Source organism: Pantherophis guttatus, chromosome 2, assembly GCF_059756535.1.
Source record: "Pantherophis guttatus breed Tessera chromosome 2, ASM5975653v1, whole genome shotgun sequence".
In the NCBI taxonomy this organism is placed as follows: domain Eukaryota; kingdom Metazoa; phylum Chordata; class Lepidosauria; order Squamata; family Colubridae; genus Pantherophis; species Pantherophis guttatus.
This window is the reverse complement of record NC_142064.1, coordinates 218,778,353-218,797,070: the sequence shown is the minus strand read 5'-3', so window position 1 is coordinate 218,797,070 and position 18,718 is coordinate 218,778,353. Positions and strand designations below refer to the sequence as shown.

Genomic DNA, 18,718 nt, shown 5'->3' with positions numbered 1-18,718 from the left:
GATTTGTTCAGATAACTGAATAATCCTGTCCTATTCTACAATTTGACCTTTACTCTTCCATGTACTACAATCTAAAAGATTTGAATTACGTTAGCACAATTCAGATTACAGATTACAGAAGTATTTGTATTTGAAGACTATGGCGCTGCTTTGAAAATCAGGCCCTTACTATTTGTGCTTAGCCATGTTCACAGTTGAGAATACTGGATTTTTACATGTGGTGGCCATATACCATGAAAAATGAATAATGAAATTCATCATATATAAGCAGCATTAACAGTACACAGATGTCTCGTACCCTAATCCCCTTATTTGGGGTTTCACAAATCAGTCACAGAACCTAACTAATATTTATTTGTTTACTTGATTTTATGCCTCTGATTCCAAATGACTCTGGGTGGCTCACCATATATTAGAAATGGTAAAAAACAGTATAATAGGAAACAACAAAACCAAACTAAAAAAAAAATACATACAAAGCCAGTAAGGCTTTGATGATGATAATGCAGTTTGATTATGATGGACCAAGCCACCTGTTTCATCTGTTATCCAGAATAAGTGAGTAGGAAGGACTCACCTTTATGCAATGTAACTAGCTAAATTATTTAAATTATAAGGGAATCATGCTGAAGAAGTGGCCTAATTCTTCTTAATAAACATGTGGCACACTGTTTTGATGATGATTTGTACTGGGATGGGGTTTCTTCTATACAGTGATATCTGGTTCTACATTATCCCCTAGGCCCATGATGGCGAACCTATGGCACACGTGCAGGAAGTGGAATGCAGAGCCATCTCTCTGGGCATGCAAGCCGTTGCCTGTTGCTCTTCTGGGTTCCGGCGCACCGGCCAGCTGGTCTTCATGTGCGTGGAAGCGCCAGAAACCAGAAGAGCAGCTGCCTGCTGCACATGTGTGCACCGAGAAGATGTACATGCATGTGCATTGCCAGCTGGTCTTCATGTGTGCATGTGCGCCAGAAACCAGAAGACCAGGTGGCCAGGGTGCATGTGCATGCCAGAAACTGGAAGATCATCTTTCCAGTGCGCACATGTGCAGCGAGCAGCTGCTCTTCCAGTTTCTGGCGCTCCCATGCGCGTGAAGACCAGCTGGCCGGCACGCTGGAACCCAGAAGAGCAATTTTGCTCTTCCAAAGGAGTTATGCATCCAGGAGGCTCCTTAAATTGCCCCTGGGATTTCAGAGGGAATGCGCAGATTGCTGATGACAACATCTGGGGCAGTGGGCAGGGCCTCCAGCTGGTTTTACTACCAGTTCTTGCGAGCCGGTCTGAACCAGGGGCAACCCACCACTGAAAGACACACACACAAAAGCCAGTAGGAGTCCTTGCCTAATTCCTAGGTCTCCATTTAACAAACAAATTGGTGAGTGGATCAAGCGGAAGATGAAACCTGAGAAAATCATGTTTGGGAAGAGGTAATAAGATGCTTAAAAAGAGTAAGGCAAGCATTTTAAGGAACAAAGGGGAATATATGAATTTGAGGGCTAGTATACTGAGGCAAGTTATTCATCGATTTTGTAAATCTTGCTTTATAGCTCAGTAAGTATTATGAATCCAGTCAATTATGTAACACTCTATCATTAAGGTAACGAAGATTGTACACAGTCATATGTACCAGGGATGGGTTCTACTTACCTTTAATACTGGTTCACAGTGGGACTGCGCATGCGCAGAAGCATTTTAGTCACGTTAGGGTCGGTGGATGGAGCCTCCTGCTGATTTTATTACCAGTTCTATAGAACCGGTGCAAACCGGGGGCAACCCACCACTGATACATACTTATTATATTTTTTTTCAAGAGATCACAGTTTTGTTCTTAGATTTCTTCTTTTACAGGTTAACCACCATTTACAAGGACTAACAAAAGCTTAGAGGCCAGTCTAAAAATAGCCTTTACAGTTTAAGACAGGGGTGAAATGCTCCTGGTTCGGACTGGATCGCCCGATCCAGTAGTGATGGCGGCGGGTGATTCGGAGAACCAGTAGCAAAAATCCCTCCCCCCCCCATGCCCAGCTGAGCCACGCAATTATCAGAGGCTTTTTTTAACTTTTAAAAGCATTTTTTCTACAGCCTCTTCGGCCAAAGAAGTTGTTAAAAAAATGCTTTTAAAAGAAAAAAAAAAAGCCTCTGACGATCCCAGCTGAGCTGAGGCTTTTTTTTAACTTTTAAAAGCAATGCTTTTAAAAGTAAAAAAAAAAAGATTGCGTGCCACAGCTGATCACCCCCCCTCGCTCTCTGTCCTACTTACCGTATGCCTCTATTTGGCGTCCACTGCTCGCACACACCTTGCATTTGGTCATGGTGCGCACCGCGCATGCGCCGCCAGCGAACCAGTAGTAAACCGGTTCAGATTTCATCCCTGGTTTAAGAGGTATCTGAAATTAAATCATTCTCAGATTAAATATTCCGTAGTGCTAGTTGCTATTGCAATTTAACAGAATCTTGTAGCATCTTACAAAAGTAACAAATTTCTTCTATCATAAATCTATAGAAGTCTAGCATTTTCTCTTAAACATAAAGATACCATTCATACTGAAGATATTTTTCTTCCATGTTGACATGTAAAGCTTGATATTTCCAGTGTGGTTTATATTTTAGTAATCATTTTCAGGAAAGCGATTTGCACTCCCATTTCTTTCACTGATAGATGAGGGAAAATGTTAAATGAGTTCTGTTTCTTCTTGGTCCTTTTACACTTGATGTCAAAACAGCTTTCCTGGTGTATTACTGTTTCCTGGAGTATTGCTATGATTCATTCAATCCTCCCTTCCTCCCAGCCATGCAAAATCTAGCTCAGCCTGGTCTGATGGTGCCAGACGGGGAGGAGAGGTCACACTTAAATAGATAAGCAGAGAACACAGAGAGATAAATCCTATTTTGAACTATTGGGATAAACAGCAGTTTCCATGAAGTGTCTGCTGAGAAGCTGTTAAAAGTATTGAGATATTGTTGAAGGATACACAATATGGTAGCATAAATCCTTTTTTAAAAATCTTTCTATTACAGTAATTCAACACCAGTTGCTAAAGCAGATTAGCTAGAATATAAATTGTACTTGTTGAAGAAGTATTTCTGATTTTAGGTAAGTATATCCAATTTTTAGCCAACTAGGAAAAAGGCATACTTTATAAATCTTGGCAGGCTTTCTTAAACAGTAAAACCATACATGGCTTTGGACTGTGCTTTCTGTTAACCTGCCAATTGATTAGCATCTTTTTAAGAGGCCCATTTGGGGGAATCCTGTATGACAAGGGAGGGCATGTAGCAATTGTGGAAAAAGACTGTTGTTTCACAGGTAAGATACATAGAGTATCTTTATTATAAATCAGATATCAGTGTGAATCCATCTGGTGCAGGATGACTGAAGGTTATAGATCGGATTGCTGCCTACCACATTGGTCCAGTGCAGATTAATGGACATATATTTTTAAATTTCCCACTCTAGGGCTGAATAACTGACCCCAAGTCACACAGCCACCTCTGTGGCAAAAGAAGGAATAGAACACGTGTCTCCCATGCCAAATGAAACTCTCATGCCAAATTGAAACTTTGATTCAAGAAGATTGGCAATTTGTTCATTTCCAGGTTTTGATTGTTTGAAGGAATCTTAAATGTAGTCTCTGGGAATATTGTTTTGCTATTTTTTTTAAAAAAAAATGTTACTATATTATTCTCTTAATATTGGTAGAATATCAATTAATAAGGAGTTTATAAAAGCAAAAAAGACATTTCTCCTCATATCATCAGTAGATCCATAGTGAAATATAGCTTTTTCTAAACCTGGAATGCAGACTGTAGAAGAAAACTGGAAAGATGCTGATGGCCATCAGTCTAGTCTGTGGAAGGAAGCAATCCGGTCTGGTTTGGAGATTAGCTCATCTGCCTTCCTCAAGCCACATTTATCAGTTACAGCAACAAATAAAAATGAAAATTAAAATTGAACATAATTGATAACTGTGAAAAAATCACAGAATTTTTGTAGCCTTTTTCTATTCAAGAGAACTCTTTTTCTGTTTGGAAAGGTGATTATGCAGTTTGCTTTTGGGACCAAAACTTAAATGATGGCTACATAAATTGGGCCTGACTATTTCCCAGGTAGCAGTTTGGGATCAATTTACAGTTGTATGTAAAAGTTTAGGCACTCCTAATCCACCCTATGTTTCAATGAAAATCTAAGTAAATAGAAGAAGCTTCTGCATGGCATAAACACAAACACAAGATCATTTTACAGATTTGAATCTGTACTTGTTGTTTACAGTTGTTCAGAATAAAACTACCATGAATATGGCAGATGTGAAAGTTGAATTCTCTTTCATTCAATACTTTGTAATAGCTTTTTTGGCAGAAATATAGCTTCCGAAAGTTTTTTGCAGCCAGCTAACAGCAAAATAACTAATACAGTAGTTGGTGTTTAGATTTTCCCCAATCTTCTTTGCTGTATTTCTACTTCAGAAATAATCTTAGATAACTCTCGTATGCCCTTTATGCTTGAAATCTCCCCGGAGACTTTCTTGCAATTTATTCATTCTTACAATTGTGAAGCCCTTTCCAAAAACTTCATTTCATAGTTGATTTGTAAGTATGTTTCAGATTGGTGTCTTTCTGAAATATCTACTGTATTGTCTAATAAAGGAAAATATTAGTAGTTCAGGGCTGACAAGAGGATGTTCTCTGAGCTTGCTTGTTTTCTTGCAGACGTCTCATTGCCCAAACTAGGTAACATTATTAATGCTAATAAGGAACGATGTTTGCTGTCAGTTTATATTCTGTATTGTCTTTTCCAGCTTCAATTTCTTCACTCTGTTAGTATCAGTGCCCCATTGAAACATGAGGGCTGATAGTTCAAAATACACCTTTTTAATTAAAGAAACAATTATTTTTCCTACTTAAATGGTGTCAATTGAAAAAAAAAGTTCAATTTCTTTTTCATATATTTTTTTCCCATTTACTCTTTAATTATAAATTTGTTCTGGATCTCAGTTTAGATGGTCAAGAGGGCTTTAACTCTATATGTGTACTTTTCAAACAGGAAATGATAATGATTTAACTGTCGAGTCAAGTTACACCCTTAATGTTCCACTTGGGGGAAAAAATGGTATTAGCTTCAAATTAAAATAAACTTTAATCTACATTGGAGGGGACGAACATTAGTTTGTTATTCCTAAGAGCTAAGTTAATAAGAGAAAGTAGTTTTGCTAATGAATAACAATGTTGAGTCTGATGTTCAGAGTCATAGAAATAAAAATCAGCTTTGGCTCCTAAGAGTCTGTGGATGGAGAACTGCAATTCTAACATGTATTTTCTTAGTCTGGGCTGCAGATAACATGTTTCCTCTTGTGACAGCTGATCTTGGACTGGTAAGAATATGGTAGAAAAAGAATGGGAACAAAGTGATTCCGGCCAAGGGAATAAGCATGTTCCTGTTTCATTGTTATTTCTGTCATTTATTTTATTTACTAATGTTGCTATTAATCAGTTTCATTTTGAAACCGTAGAAACTCCTGCATTTGCTGTTTGCTGCAGTCTTTCGGGAAGTTCAGGTGGTTGTGAGATTTGTTTTGGCTCTTGCAATGGTTAGATCAGTATGTGAGATGAAAACCCTCTATATCATTTTTGATAATTAATAATATTTTGCCAGCTGGTACTCTGCAGGAAATTCCTAATTGCTAATTTTGTTAGGGTTTTTTCCCCCTTCCTCACATTGACAATTTGACTTAGGGCAAGCAAACATTGCCTTAAAACACTGTAACACCCAAGAAATCCTATAACAAAGGACATCGCTGCACATAAACAAATAAGCAATAAAAAAATAAACATACTGAACAAAAGCCAGTTTTGCTTTAAAAGATGCCACAGATTTCATTTTATATTAATCATTTTTTTTAAAAAAATCTAGATGATTATACATTTCTTATGTCAGTGGCGGAAAAGGTGCATTGACAAATGTCTAAATGTTTATACTGCTGTTATGTGTATTGATCTTTAGCATTATTTCTGAACTTTCTCATACAACAATAGCTTCTGTTTAGTCTTTCTTTGTTCTATGTTCAATAGAAGATGGTGACCTCAGAGACAGAATGTGCTCATTCTGAAAAAATAATCTTATCTGTAGTCAACAATTGAGAAATATCTTATTGTATTGGTTGTATTGTGCCAAATTCTTCACTAAATGGCCTTTTGTACTTTGAACATTAAAATCAAGAGCTTTCAAACTGCTTACTTGCTGTGTTAACTCTTGCACACAAGATAATACAATCTCAGACAAAGGTTTATTGAAACACACTATTGAAATAAGTCCATGGGATGCGGTGGCTCAGTGGCTAAAATGCTGAGCTTGTCGATCGAAAGGTCGGCAGTTCAGCGGTTCAAATCTCTAGTGCCGCATAACCGGGTGAGCTCCCGTTACTTGTCCCAGCTTCTGCCAACCTAGCAGTTCGAAAGCATGTTAAAAATGCAAGTAGAACCACCTTTGGTGGGAAGGTGATAGCGTTCCGTGCACCTTTGGCATTTAGTCATGCTGGCTACATGACCCCGGAGACGTCTTCGGACAGCACTGGCTCTTCGGTTCTGAAACTGAGATGAGCACCGCCCCCTAGAGTTGGGAACGACTAGCATATATGTGCAAGGGGAAACTTTACTTTTATTGAAATAAGCAAATTTCATTGAAGATCAAACTAGGAAAAAAAAAAAGATCAGAAGAAGAGAAGTCCTCTCTGGTGGCAGACCAAGAGAGATGAGATAATTCCACTTATTTAGTCTTCATATGAAGATATGATTATTAGCAGAAATACAGATGCTAATATTACCAGAGTGGAAACCTCCAATATATGAAAGCATAATGGTAGTTTTGATTTACCATTAAAGGCTTTAATGTAAAAAGCCCCAACAATCTAAGTCAAAATCAGAAACTATCAACAATCAATGGAGAAATAGATGGTAAACTCTCATTTCCAAGGTTATCCAAGGTTGCAGTTGTAACTTTTAGGCTGAGCTGGCACAAGGATGTGACCAATAGAGAATAAAGAGAATTGTAAACTTACAAATAGGTCAGTTTGGTCAAGTAATATCTCCATATTTTTCATGCATTTACACTAGTTCTGCAGTTAGAATGACTGTTTTTAGAATGGACTATGTTTAGGATACATTACTTTTCATATTATCAATCTTTTTTCCCATTTTTTAATGGAGACCAGAAGATTTTCTAGGTCAGTGGTTCTCAACTTTATTTCACCACAGACCCTTTTAAAATACCTTTTGTGGCCATGGCCATGGACCCCCGAGACTTAACTCAAGATTTAAATCATAACATTTCTTCAAGCCTTCATGCCCCCCCTCCCCCGATGACATGTTGAGGCCATGAAAGGGCGTTCTCTGAAACCGGTTCAAGAATGAAGGCCATGTGTGACCAGAGCTGTCTCGAGTAAGCTGCAGGGGCCTGCCAACAGAAAGGAAACGTGAGTGGCATGTGACAGAATCTGAGGATCACACATATGATTGGATTATATTTTTAAAAAATAAATGGATATGCAAAGACTTGTTTCTCTTTTGTTGGTGGAGAGGTGTGACATGCCAGCAAAGTTAGTCATTTTCCAAATTATTGACATGCTGAATCCAAAATTTTCACCACATTTTCTGAATTATTGGCACACTGAGTCCAAAAGGTTCACCATTACTGAACATGGCTTAGGCCCGGGGTACTTGCAGGACCATCTCCAGCCGCTCTCCCATCGTCCTGTGAGCTCTCACAGAGTCGGCCTCCTCAGGGTGCCGTCGGCCAAACAATGTCGGCTGACGGCCCCCAGGAGGAGAGCGTTCTCTGTGGGAGCCCCGACCCTCTGGAATGGATTGCCCACCGAGCTCAGGACAGCCCCCGACCTTCTTTCCTTCCATCACGAGCTGAAGACGTGGCTCTTCCATCAACTCAACTGATCTGTTTGGGGGTACACTGTCATAATTTTAAACTGTTTTAATAGGGTTGCTGATTTTAATTTTATTTCATTGTGATTTGTATTGGAATTTGTCATTTTTGTAAGCTGCCTTGAGTCCCTAGGGAGAAAGGCGGCACATAAATCGCAATAATAAATAAATAAATAAACTAGGGTATCAGAAACAGCATATTTTAGCTCAGACTGTTCTGAATCTGAACTGGCTATGAGTGACTGTCTAAAGGGCTTCTGACTCAGGATGAGCTCAAGATGTCAAACACACACAGATATGCACATACACAGAGATTGTTAATGCCTCATTGCTATTGTACAAAAAATTGTAAGATTTTCACTGTGTGGGATTATATAGTTAATACACAGAGTTTAATTCAACAAGTCAGATACAAGAAAATCCACATTTCTAGATCATTGCAATGACCTGAATTCTCATTAATCATGCATGGAAGAAATTAGTTGATTTCCTTAATATCTTATATTGAAGTCAAGAATGATGTCTTGCTTGCATAAAGAATTAAACTGTATGTAACTGGATAATCTCCACTGTATGCAAAAAAAAAAAAAAAACAAAAACCCACAACCTAATAAAATGTACAATTCATATCAGGGTAATTTAAATTCTGCATCAATAAAAATTTAATTTCATAAACCCGTATAAATTATTCACATTAAGAACATCCACATACATTCTCTAATTTATTCTAATCTTTCATTCATTTCTTTTTTCTTAATGCTAGTAAGGGTCAAGAAGTTTCGCAAGGAAATTAAACTCAAAGGCCTAAAGGCATTATTTATAAGCTTCATTCTGCTGTGTTGCCCATCAAATATTTTGTTGGGAGTCAAAGATGGCATACTGTACAAATATAATAATAAATACAACTATTATTTAGCAGAAATAATATATTATCATACGGCAGCAAGGCTGCCAACTCATAAATGAGGCAAAGCTTCCAAATACAGTCAATGGTAATCGATCTCCTATTATTCAGCATAACAAGGTGACCTTTCAATGAGTCTTAGCAATGGCTGGCTACATCAATCTCTTGCTCTGTTCTGTTTAAATTAGTATTTCAAGCATCTGAAAGAAAGCCAGTCTAATGGTTAAGGCACCAGTCTAGAGACCAGGAGACTGTGAGTTCTAGTTCCACCTTAACTATAAAAAACAGCTGGGTGATCTTGGGCCAGTCACTTTCTCTTAGTCCAACTCACCTGACAGGATTGTTTTGGTAGGGAAAATAAAGAGGAAAAAGAAATATTAGATATGCTTGCCACCTTGCGATTAGAAAGAAATAGTAAAGTTGGGATATAAATAAAATAATAAATAAATCTGCAGTGTGTAAGAATTCATCACTAGGTCTGGGTGAATTACAGTAGTGTTGCTATCATTCCTGGAAATGAAAATTTGAATACAATGTAGGACTCCTGAGAAGTTTTTTTTTGTATGCTTTTTACATTTTGTGACATGTTTTTATTGTAAGCCATCCAGTGATCACTTAAGTGAGATGGGCAGTGAAGAAGAAATGTGAAGAATGAAATGAAAATGAAAGAATTTTGATGGGAGAGTACTGGCAAACAGAAAAGAAGCTTAGGATAATTTTTGTATAGCTTTTTACTTATAAAAAGCTGTGATTTTTTGGTGAGCATACATTGAACGTGGATTGCAATTTCTATATTCTTCACTTAAATAAATAGAGAAAAATAAATCTTTAACTGCAACCAAGCTTGGGAGAAGCCCCAGTAATTACTTTTTTTTCCTTTGCAGAAAATTTTCCCATTTGACAATAATTAACAGTGTGTTGGTGGTGATTTTAAGTTTTAACAGGTTTTCAGATCATACTTGACTGACATCAAATAATGGTTAGGTTCCTGTGGATTTGGAAGAATCAGAATTATGTATGCATTCAGGACTAAAACCATGCTATAAGCATACTTTTTGCAAATGCAATTCTGCATAAATCCACCAGATGTCATTTGATGATTAAGTCTTCGTCATAAATTTCCATGGATAGTAATAGTTCTTCTCCCCATACATTTTCCATATTATCTTTTTATTCTAAACATCTGCACTATTCAAAGTGCAGATGTTTTACATTTTGATTTTTTTCTCTTCATGACAGTAACTTAAAGAGGAGAATCTGTTACATGTTTATTGCTATTTAATAAAAATGCTCAGTGGTCAAAGCTGAACAATGTCAAACTTTCTTTGTTGTAATTGGTAGGATATGATTTGCATTTGGGAGAGTACAAAAAATTGCTAACATCATGTACCAAAGCAGATGTAGAAGACAAAGTTGTTTGCTCCTCTCTTCCTAAGTCATTCTTCCTTAGGACTCTGGTGAAAGATGCTGATTTGAAGTATGTTAAAATTGGTGAGATACAAACATTATTTTGAGATATGATGTATGTTGGTGGGGATAATGATTATAGGGTTTGTATAAATATTATTATAAGCTATTTCCAGTTCTATTTGTAATATTCTATTTGATACAGCGAATAATTCTATGGATGGATGGTAATATTATTTTAGCTAATTTTGTCTTTCTCCTGTTTCCTCTAAACCTGCTCCAGTGGTACTGGGAGAGCCATATATGGGTTTGGAATGCAGGAAAAAGATTAATCTTAGAGAATAGATTTTGCTAGGACAAAGATCTTTTTTTAAAAAAAACAAAACAGAAAGACAGGGCAATAGATTTCTCATGTTATTAAAATTCACATTTGTATTTGGACTGCTGAGGGAAAAGAGAACAATCCATAAAAGTACTAAGATTTCATTAATAATTAAAATGTAATGGAAGTTAGTTATTTTATACATTTGCTAATTTATTTCATGCATTTCTCAGACATGATTTTTTTAGAATAGAAAATTTAAATGATGGTCTTGGTGTATCTGTAGTATTAAAATGTGCCTTGAATTCCAGGACTTGTCACAGGGTTAGATCATCCAATTTTTAAAATAATTTTTAGCGGAAAAAAATAGGAAAAAATGTAATTTTTAAAAAGATAGCTAGTCATTAATCTCTTGTTTGGATTGATCAAGCCTGGAGCTAGCAAACTGGAGAAGTTTGTTATGCAGAATAGTTCTTTATTCTCTATTAATATCAATCTAGAAATTGCTGGGCTTAATCATTTTGACTTTGTCTTTTCTTTTCTGAAGAAAGGATGAAAAAGTGGAAGTACTGAGTTTCTGTGAATTCAAACTAATTGCCATTTTCCAGAACGCTGCTACTACACTCCAGCATTGGGAAAATCCTCTTCTCTGACAGCAACTGAGAGAACTTTTTTACACTTATCTACCTACTCTGTGCTCTCTCCACGCCCCCTTTTGCACCCGAATCCCCAGTCTTTCTCTCAGTTGCTGACAGACTGAGAGGGTTTTCTCTGTGCTCTGAGTGTTGCGGTAGGCCTTTTTTTATTTCTGTTTAGTTCGGGCAGGTTTAGGTTTTCCTTTTTTTGTGGATCAGTCAGCTGGTCGTCGGTTTCGTGCCCAGGGAGCTGGGTCGTGCCGGCGTTTGCGCTGCTGCGCTAGCTGCCGCCGGCTTCTGTCCCTTCGGGGCGGATCCGGCCGGATTTCCATCGCTGTGAGGTCGGAGCTGAGCGATTTGCTCCCCGACCGCCGCTTCAGACCTTCGAGCCGCTGCAGGGTCGTTTCCAGGAGCGGCTACCAGCGCCCCTCACAGCGCGGCGTGGTTTGTCCAGCGACCGTCCCGTCAGGTTTCTGCGGGCGGCGCTGCGATTTCAGGCTTGATCGGCCTCATTTCGACCGCAGTGAGTGTTGGCTTGGGGGGGGGGTGCGGCGTGGCTTTCTGTTGCTCGCCACCCTCCCGCCGTGAGGCGGCCAGCCAGGTTATCATCCCTGAGTGGCGTCCGTGTGCAAACGGCGCCAGGGGAAAGCGCCCAGTCACTCTACAGAGCGAGGGCGGGCCGCCATTTTATTCCTACGCCACCAACGCGCGGCCGCCATTTTGAGCAGGGGCGGCCGCCATTTTGGATTGCTCAGGGCAGCGCGGACCCTAATTAAAGGGCCGCAGCCTTTGTTCGGAGAGCTTGCTGGCTGAGTCTCTGTCCCGGTCTGGGCATTGACTCAGGAAGAGGGAGAAGGGGGGGGGAGCGTTTGCAGTTATCGCTCACCCCTTTGGCAGCCTTTTGTGCAAGGCCTTCCCACACACCTGGGCAGAGACAGGGGTGCCCTCGTACTGAGCGTGGCAGGAGTGCCAGCACTGCTTGCTGGGTATAGTGCATTGCCCAGAGCTGTAGCCAGACTATCAATTACTCAATCAATTAAGCAAGCTTTCATCCAATCAATCAATTAATCAAGCAAGCTGATACCTATTAATCAATTATTTAATTAAAGCATCCAATCAATTAATCATTTAATCAGGCAAACTGATATCTGTCAATCAATCAATCAATTATTGATTCATTATTTATTATTATTACAAATCCATCTGTCAATCTATTGATTAATAATTACTATTCAGCTTGGGGCACTCTCACCATGGCGGACTGTTCGTTCTCCTCAGACAGTGATCAGGAGGTCAGTCCTGTCAGAACTAAATCCCGCAAGAAACAATCGGGCAATCGCTCTGAGTCTGGCGGTCACAAGTCCCGCCACTCTAAGACCTCCTCTGCCGCTGAGAAGGATGCTCTCAGGCGTCATAAGGCTTTGGAAAAAAAGATGTGAGAAAGCCAAGCAGGCGTCAGCTTCTTTGGTTCGTGGTGATACGGGATCCGCCCACCAGGCTGTTCCTGTTCCTGACCTTTCGGAGCGGAGAACGGTCCAATCCGGTTCCTTGGCTTGGCAGAAGGGCGTGTCCCAGTCGATGCCTGATGTTTCCTCAGTGGGTTTAGAGGCCTTTCCGCCCCCTCGGCGCCAACCTTCGGCCACTTTCACGCCTACAGCAGCGGGACTCCGTGAAGTGGACATTCCTCCGCCTCCATCTCAATTTGACTTCCAGACGATGTTGTCAACAGCGTTGGCTTCTATTATGGCGGCCGGAGCGCAGACAGCGGCCCAGACATCGGCGGCGGGGACTTCGGGCACGTTGGCCTCTTCAAGCTCTCGCAGGGTTCGTTCCCCCTCGCCTCGTGAGTCTGTTTCGTCTGAGGGCTCGGGCCATGACGAGGAGGACCCCGATGACCTCGAATTCTCTGAGGATGAAGGTCTGGTACCTGACACTCCAGCCTTCACGGGCTTGTTTCGTCCCTCACTATTTAAGTCCCTCCTTCACAAGGCTCGTTTGACTACTAATCTGGGTTCGGTGGGAGCACAACCCCCGACTACCCCGTCTGAGACTGGTCCTCATGATGCCCTGTTTAAGCAAGTCAAGCAGGAGAAGGACTTTATTCCGTGCCCTCAACTGTTCGCGGATGTTCTGCAAGCGCCTTGGGCCCAACCAGGGTCGTCTACTGCACCAAGCACTTTAGATAAGAAGCTGTTCTGTGCGGCGCCCGAACTTGAAGCCATGTTGGACGTGCCCACTGTGGATGCACCGGTGGCGTCTCTCACTTCGCATTCGATGGTCTCATCCGATCCGCTGGAGGGGCTCAAATCGGAGGACAGGCGCACCGAATTGGCCTTTCGTAGGTCTCATCAAGCCGTGGCCTGGACTGTTAGAACTGCCACGGCTACTTCATTCTTCAATAGGGCCTCGTTGATCTGGCTGCGCCAACTTCGGGAACGGCTCCCTCCAGAGGATACCCGTTTGCGCCACGATATTAACAAGATCATTGCAGCCACAGAATATTCGGCGGATGCTTCGTTGAATTCTGTCAAGTTTGCATCGCGGGCGTTGGCGACATCTGTCACATCGCGACGCCTTTTCTGGCTACGGCCGTGGAAGGCCGATGTGAAAACCAAATGGAAGTTGGCGGCGGCCCCGTATAAAGCCCCGAACCTGTTTGGCACGGCGTTGGAGCCGGTCCTTGTGGAGGACAAAGACAAACGCAAAATTATGCCCTCGTCCTTTCGCAGACAAGACAGGCGTTACACCCCTTACACGCAGCGTCAGCCATTTCGTTCTTACTCGGGGCAGGGAGGCCCCTCAACTTACCGGCAGTCATTCCAAGCTCCAGATCGCTTTTCCGACAGACAGCGTTTCAGAGAGCGTGGGAGATCTCAGTCCTCCTCCAAGCGCCCCTATCGTGGGTCCACTTCTAGGCCCTTCAGAAGGGGCAAATGACTCACCGACTCCGGGGCCAGTGGGGGGACGTCTCCGGGCCTTTCGTCATCAGTGGGCCCGGTCCACTCCGGACGAGTGGGTGCGCCGCACGATTTCGGAGGGCCTCGCAATCGAGTTCACGGATCGGCCCCCACGACGGTTCATCCGGTGCCCAGTGCCCCTATCCACAGATTCTCGCAGCCTGATGGTGGAAGAGATAGCACACCTGCTGGAGATCAACGCGATAGAACCGGTTCCGTTGGACCAACTGGGGACAGGCTTCTATTCGATTCTGTTTTTGGTTCCCAAAAGTTCGGGCGGGGTCAGAGGCATTCTCAACCTCAAGGAGTTGAACCGGGCGGTACGTTACCGTCGTTTCAAGATGCATTCTCTTCGGTCCATTCTGGCATCCATTCGCCGAGGGGACCTGATGCAGTCAGTGGATTTACGAGAGGCATACCTGCATGTACCAGTACTTCCTTCGCATCGGCAGTTTCTGCGATTCGAGTATGCGGGCAGGCATTACCAGTACTGTGCAATGCCGTTCGGTCTTTCCTCGGCTCCCAGGACTTTCACCAAGCTGGTGGCGGTAGTGGCCGCGTCTCTCAGTGCCGTTCCGGTGAGAGTGTTATGTTACCTGGACGACATTCTGATCCTGTCCTCGTCCAGGACACAAGCGGCGCAAGACAGGGACAGGGTGCTTTCGGCGTTCCGGGAGCACGGATTCTCCATCAACTTGGACAAGAGCCAGCTCGTCCCCACGACCTCAATTTTACATCTCGGGACCCTGATAGACTCCGAGAAGGGTCAGGTTTTCCTGTCTTCAGAGAGGGCGAAGAACATCAAGTCGCTTGTGGGCCAAGTGCTGACCCGGAGGAAGGCTCCTCTATTGACTCTATCACGATTGTTAGGGAAGATGGTCTCGTGTTTCCGCATTGTTCCGTGGGCACGCAGACATTCTCGTCCACTGCAATGGCTACTTCTTCCGTTCCAGAGAACAGGCAGTTCCAACTCCGTAGGGACAGTGTTAGTGCCTCCTCAAGTCAGACTGTCACTGAGTTGGTGGAAGTCACCGGCCATCCTGCGAGGCTGCGATTTCCTGGAACTAGACCGGGTCGTGATCACCACCGATGCCAGTCTCCATGGCTGGGGAGCCCACCTGGGTGCCCAGGTGGGCCAAGGACAATGGTCTCCAGAGGAACGTGCACAGAGCATCAACCTATTGGAACTTCGAGCCATTCGTCTCGCCCTTCTGCATTTCCGGGCGCTGGTTTGGGGCCGTCACGTCCTGATTCTCACGGACAATACATCTGCCAAAGCGCACATAAACCGGGAAGGGGGGACGAAGTCACAGACGTTGATGCTCGAGTCGATACGTCTGTTCAACTGGGCGGAGAGAAATCTGGAGTCCATCCTCGCAGACCACATTTCGGGGAAAGCCAACACACGAGCGGATTGGCTCAGCAGGGAAGTGATCGACCAGGCCGAATGGCAGCTGCTTCCCAGTCTATTTCAGGAGATTTCTCTTCGCTTTGGACGACCTCTGGTAGACCTGTTTGCCAGTCCGACCAACGCCCAACTTCCCCGGTTCATCACTCGGTATCCAGCTCCAGGGGCAGAAGACACAAACGCTCTGCGGTGTCGTTGGCCAGCGGGTCTATTATACGCCTTCCCTCCTGTCACACTGATTCAGCAGGTGGTCCGCAAGATGATGGCAGAGAGGGCAGAGATGTTATTGGTGGCACCACATTGGCCCCGCAGGCCGTGGTTCGCGGATCTTGTGGAGCTGTCGGTGACAGACCCGTGGGTGATTCCTCCACATCGGATCGTGCTGTGTCAGGGGGCCATTCGTCATCCCGAGCCCCAGTGGCTGCAGTTGGCCGTCTGGCATTTGAGCGCGTCCTCTTGAAGAAAGGCCGTTTGCCGGATACGGTGATTGGTACGATTCAGTCGGCCCGTCGACCATCCACGACGAGGATCTACGAAGCCACGTGGAGGGCCTTTTGCCGTTGGTGTGCGACTAATCATGTGGATCCTACGTCTGCAACGGTTCAGGATGTCCTCATCTTTCTACAGGCGGGTTTGGAACGGGGTTTGTCTCCCGCCACTCTCAGGCGCCAGGTGGCGGCCCTGGCAACTGTGTTGTCCTGTCCACCGTACACTTCCTTGGCTCATCATCCGTGGGTGAAGGGGTTCCTTCATGGAGCTACGAACCTGAGACCGCCTACGGTTCATCGTTATCCCTCTTGGGATTTATCTTTAGTTTTGCAGGCTCTCACATTGTCTCCGTTTGAGCCGCTGGGTTCCGCCTCACTTAAGTTCCTGTCATTCAAAGTTGCATTTCTTCTGGCGATCACGTCGGCTAGACGCATTTCTGAGTTGGCTGCCTTATCCGTTAGGAAAGACTTGTGTATTTTCCATGCTAATACTGTGGTCCTGAGGATGGACCCTGCCTTTATGCCCAAAGTTAATTCGTGGTTTCACCGGGCGCAGGAGTTAGTGCTTCCGGATTTCTGTCCATCGCCGAGACATCACCGTGAGGTTCTTTGGCACACTCTGGATGTGCGCAGGGCATTGCGACGTTACATGCGTAGGACGGCGGCGTTTCGGAAGACGGAAGCCCTTTTTGTTTCGTTCCATCCTGCATCCATGGGTCAGAAAGTGTCGTCGACTACGATTGGTCGTTGGATTAAGGCCTGTATTGCTTCTGCTTATGAGAATCAGCGTCGTCCTGTTCCTGGGAACATTTTACCTCATTCGACTCGGAGTGCGGCTACTTCGGCCGCCTGGGCTACCCAGGCTTCGGTGTTGGACATCTGTAGGGCGGCTACTTGGACTTCTTTGTCGCCCTTCATAAGACATTATCGGATTGATGCCTACGCTTCGGCTGAGGCGTCTTTTGGGCGACGTGTTTTGCAGGCGGTGGTGTCTGGGTCTTCTGGGGTGACTAGTGTTTTGCCCGACCCTGGGAGTTAGGCTTGGGTATGTCCCAATGCTGGAGTGTAGTAGCAGCGTTCTGGAAAATGGACATTGACTTACCTGAATGTCCTTTTTCGGAACGCTGCGTATACACTCCATTTCCCTCCCTTTTCGTTTGTTGGCTTGTGGTTGTTTTGTGTTAATAAATTTTGTTGTGGTTCACCTGTTGTGTCTTCGTTCAAGACTGGGGATTCGGGTGCAAAAGGGGGCGTGGAGAGAGCACAGAGTAGGTAGATAAGTGTAAAAAAGTTCTCTCAGTTGCTGTCAGAGAAGAGGATTTTCCCAATGCTGGAGTGTATACGCAGCGTTCCGAAAAAGGACATTCAGGTAAGTCAATGTCCATTTTGGCAAAACTATTGCATCACTGGAAACTGTGGGTCTAGGAATTACTTTCAAATATATTTGAATCTATTGTTTAAAAATATCCCTAAGCACAATTGGTACTGCTGTACTGTCATACAGATGGCATTCTTGTATTGCCCTATCCCGGGTGTCAGCAATGTGCGGCTCCGGAGCCGCATGCGGCTCTTTGGTCCCCCTGTTGTGGCTCCCTGCCGGCTGGCTGTCCCCACCCCTCATCCTCCCAGTCACTCCTCATGTGGCCTGAGAAGGTAAGGGCGACGGCAGGGATGGAGATTCACTCCATATTCCAGAGTGGGAAGGAAGCACCCCTGTAATTGCCTCTCATCTCACGGGTCCTTCTTCCGGTGCTGCTTGGTGCTGCATGCACCTCGGTCCCTCTGGGAACCGCATGACTTTCTCTCCGCCCTGAGACACTGTGAAGTGCACTAAATTTAAAGGTGCTGCGCAAGGCATTGCAAGAGCAGTGAGCAGGCCATGGAGGTGGTGAGAGAAAGTAGCTGGTCTATAGCACTGGCCTGGCCCCACTGCTTTCACCACCTCCATGGCCTGTTCGCTGCTCTCGCAGCACCTTGCACAGCACACTTAAATCTAGCACGCTTCACAATGGGAGAGACAGTGTCCCCTCCTCCTCCTGGAGCCCATTACGATGCGGAGCATCAGCCGCAGCCAGGCCAGGCCAGTGTCTCTGGGTGGAGAGAAAGTCGGGCAGCTCCCCGAGCGACCAAGGTGGTGCAGCACCAAGAAGGACTGGAAGAAACACCCGCAAGATGAGAGGCAAGTACAAGAGCGCTTCCCTCCCACTCTGGAATATGGAGCGAGTCTCCATCCCCACTGTTGCTGTTACCTTCTCAGGCCATGCGAGGTGTGACTGGGAGGACGAGGGGCGGGGATAGCCAGCTGACAGGGAGCCACAGCAGGGGGACGAAAGAGCTTCATTTATCTGGGAACCTGAAATGACTCTTGATTTAAATCATATGGTAAAAAGCACTCAAAGAAAAAGAAAGAACATCAGCAAAAAAACCCCCATCCCTCGCCTGTTTTTGGAAATGGTTCAAGAGGGAACACACGAGAGGGGGAAAGGGAGAGGGGGGGAAAGAGAGGGGGAAGAAAGAGAGGGAGGGAAAGAGAGATAAAGATGAAAGAGAAAAGGAGAAAAAGAAAGAGAAATGAGAAAATGATGGAGGGAGAGAATGAGAGAGAGGAAAAAGAGAAATGTGAGAGAGAGAAGGAAGAGAGAGGGGAGGACACAGAAATGAG

At 44.0% G+C, this 18,718-nt stretch overlaps 1 protein-coding gene across 4 annotated transcripts in view; it reads left to right on the top strand.

Moving 5' to 3' along the window:
• FGD3 (FYVE, RhoGEF and PH domain containing 3) overlaps window positions 1–18,718 on the top strand; it is a 106,243-nt gene that overhangs the window by 9,972 nt on the left and 77,553 nt on the right. The window contains exon 1 of one of the 4 annotated variants that reach the window (XM_087887833.1): window positions 10,228–10,316. The exons of 1 other annotated variant lie outside the window; for it this stretch is intronic. The gene's annotated coding sequence lies outside the window, so the exon portion shown is untranslated. Of the gene's footprint in view, window positions 1–10,227; window positions 10,331–18,718 lie in introns of those variants that run through there. 2 more of the 4 variants (XM_087887836.1, XM_087887834.1) reach the window with 2 other exon arrangements.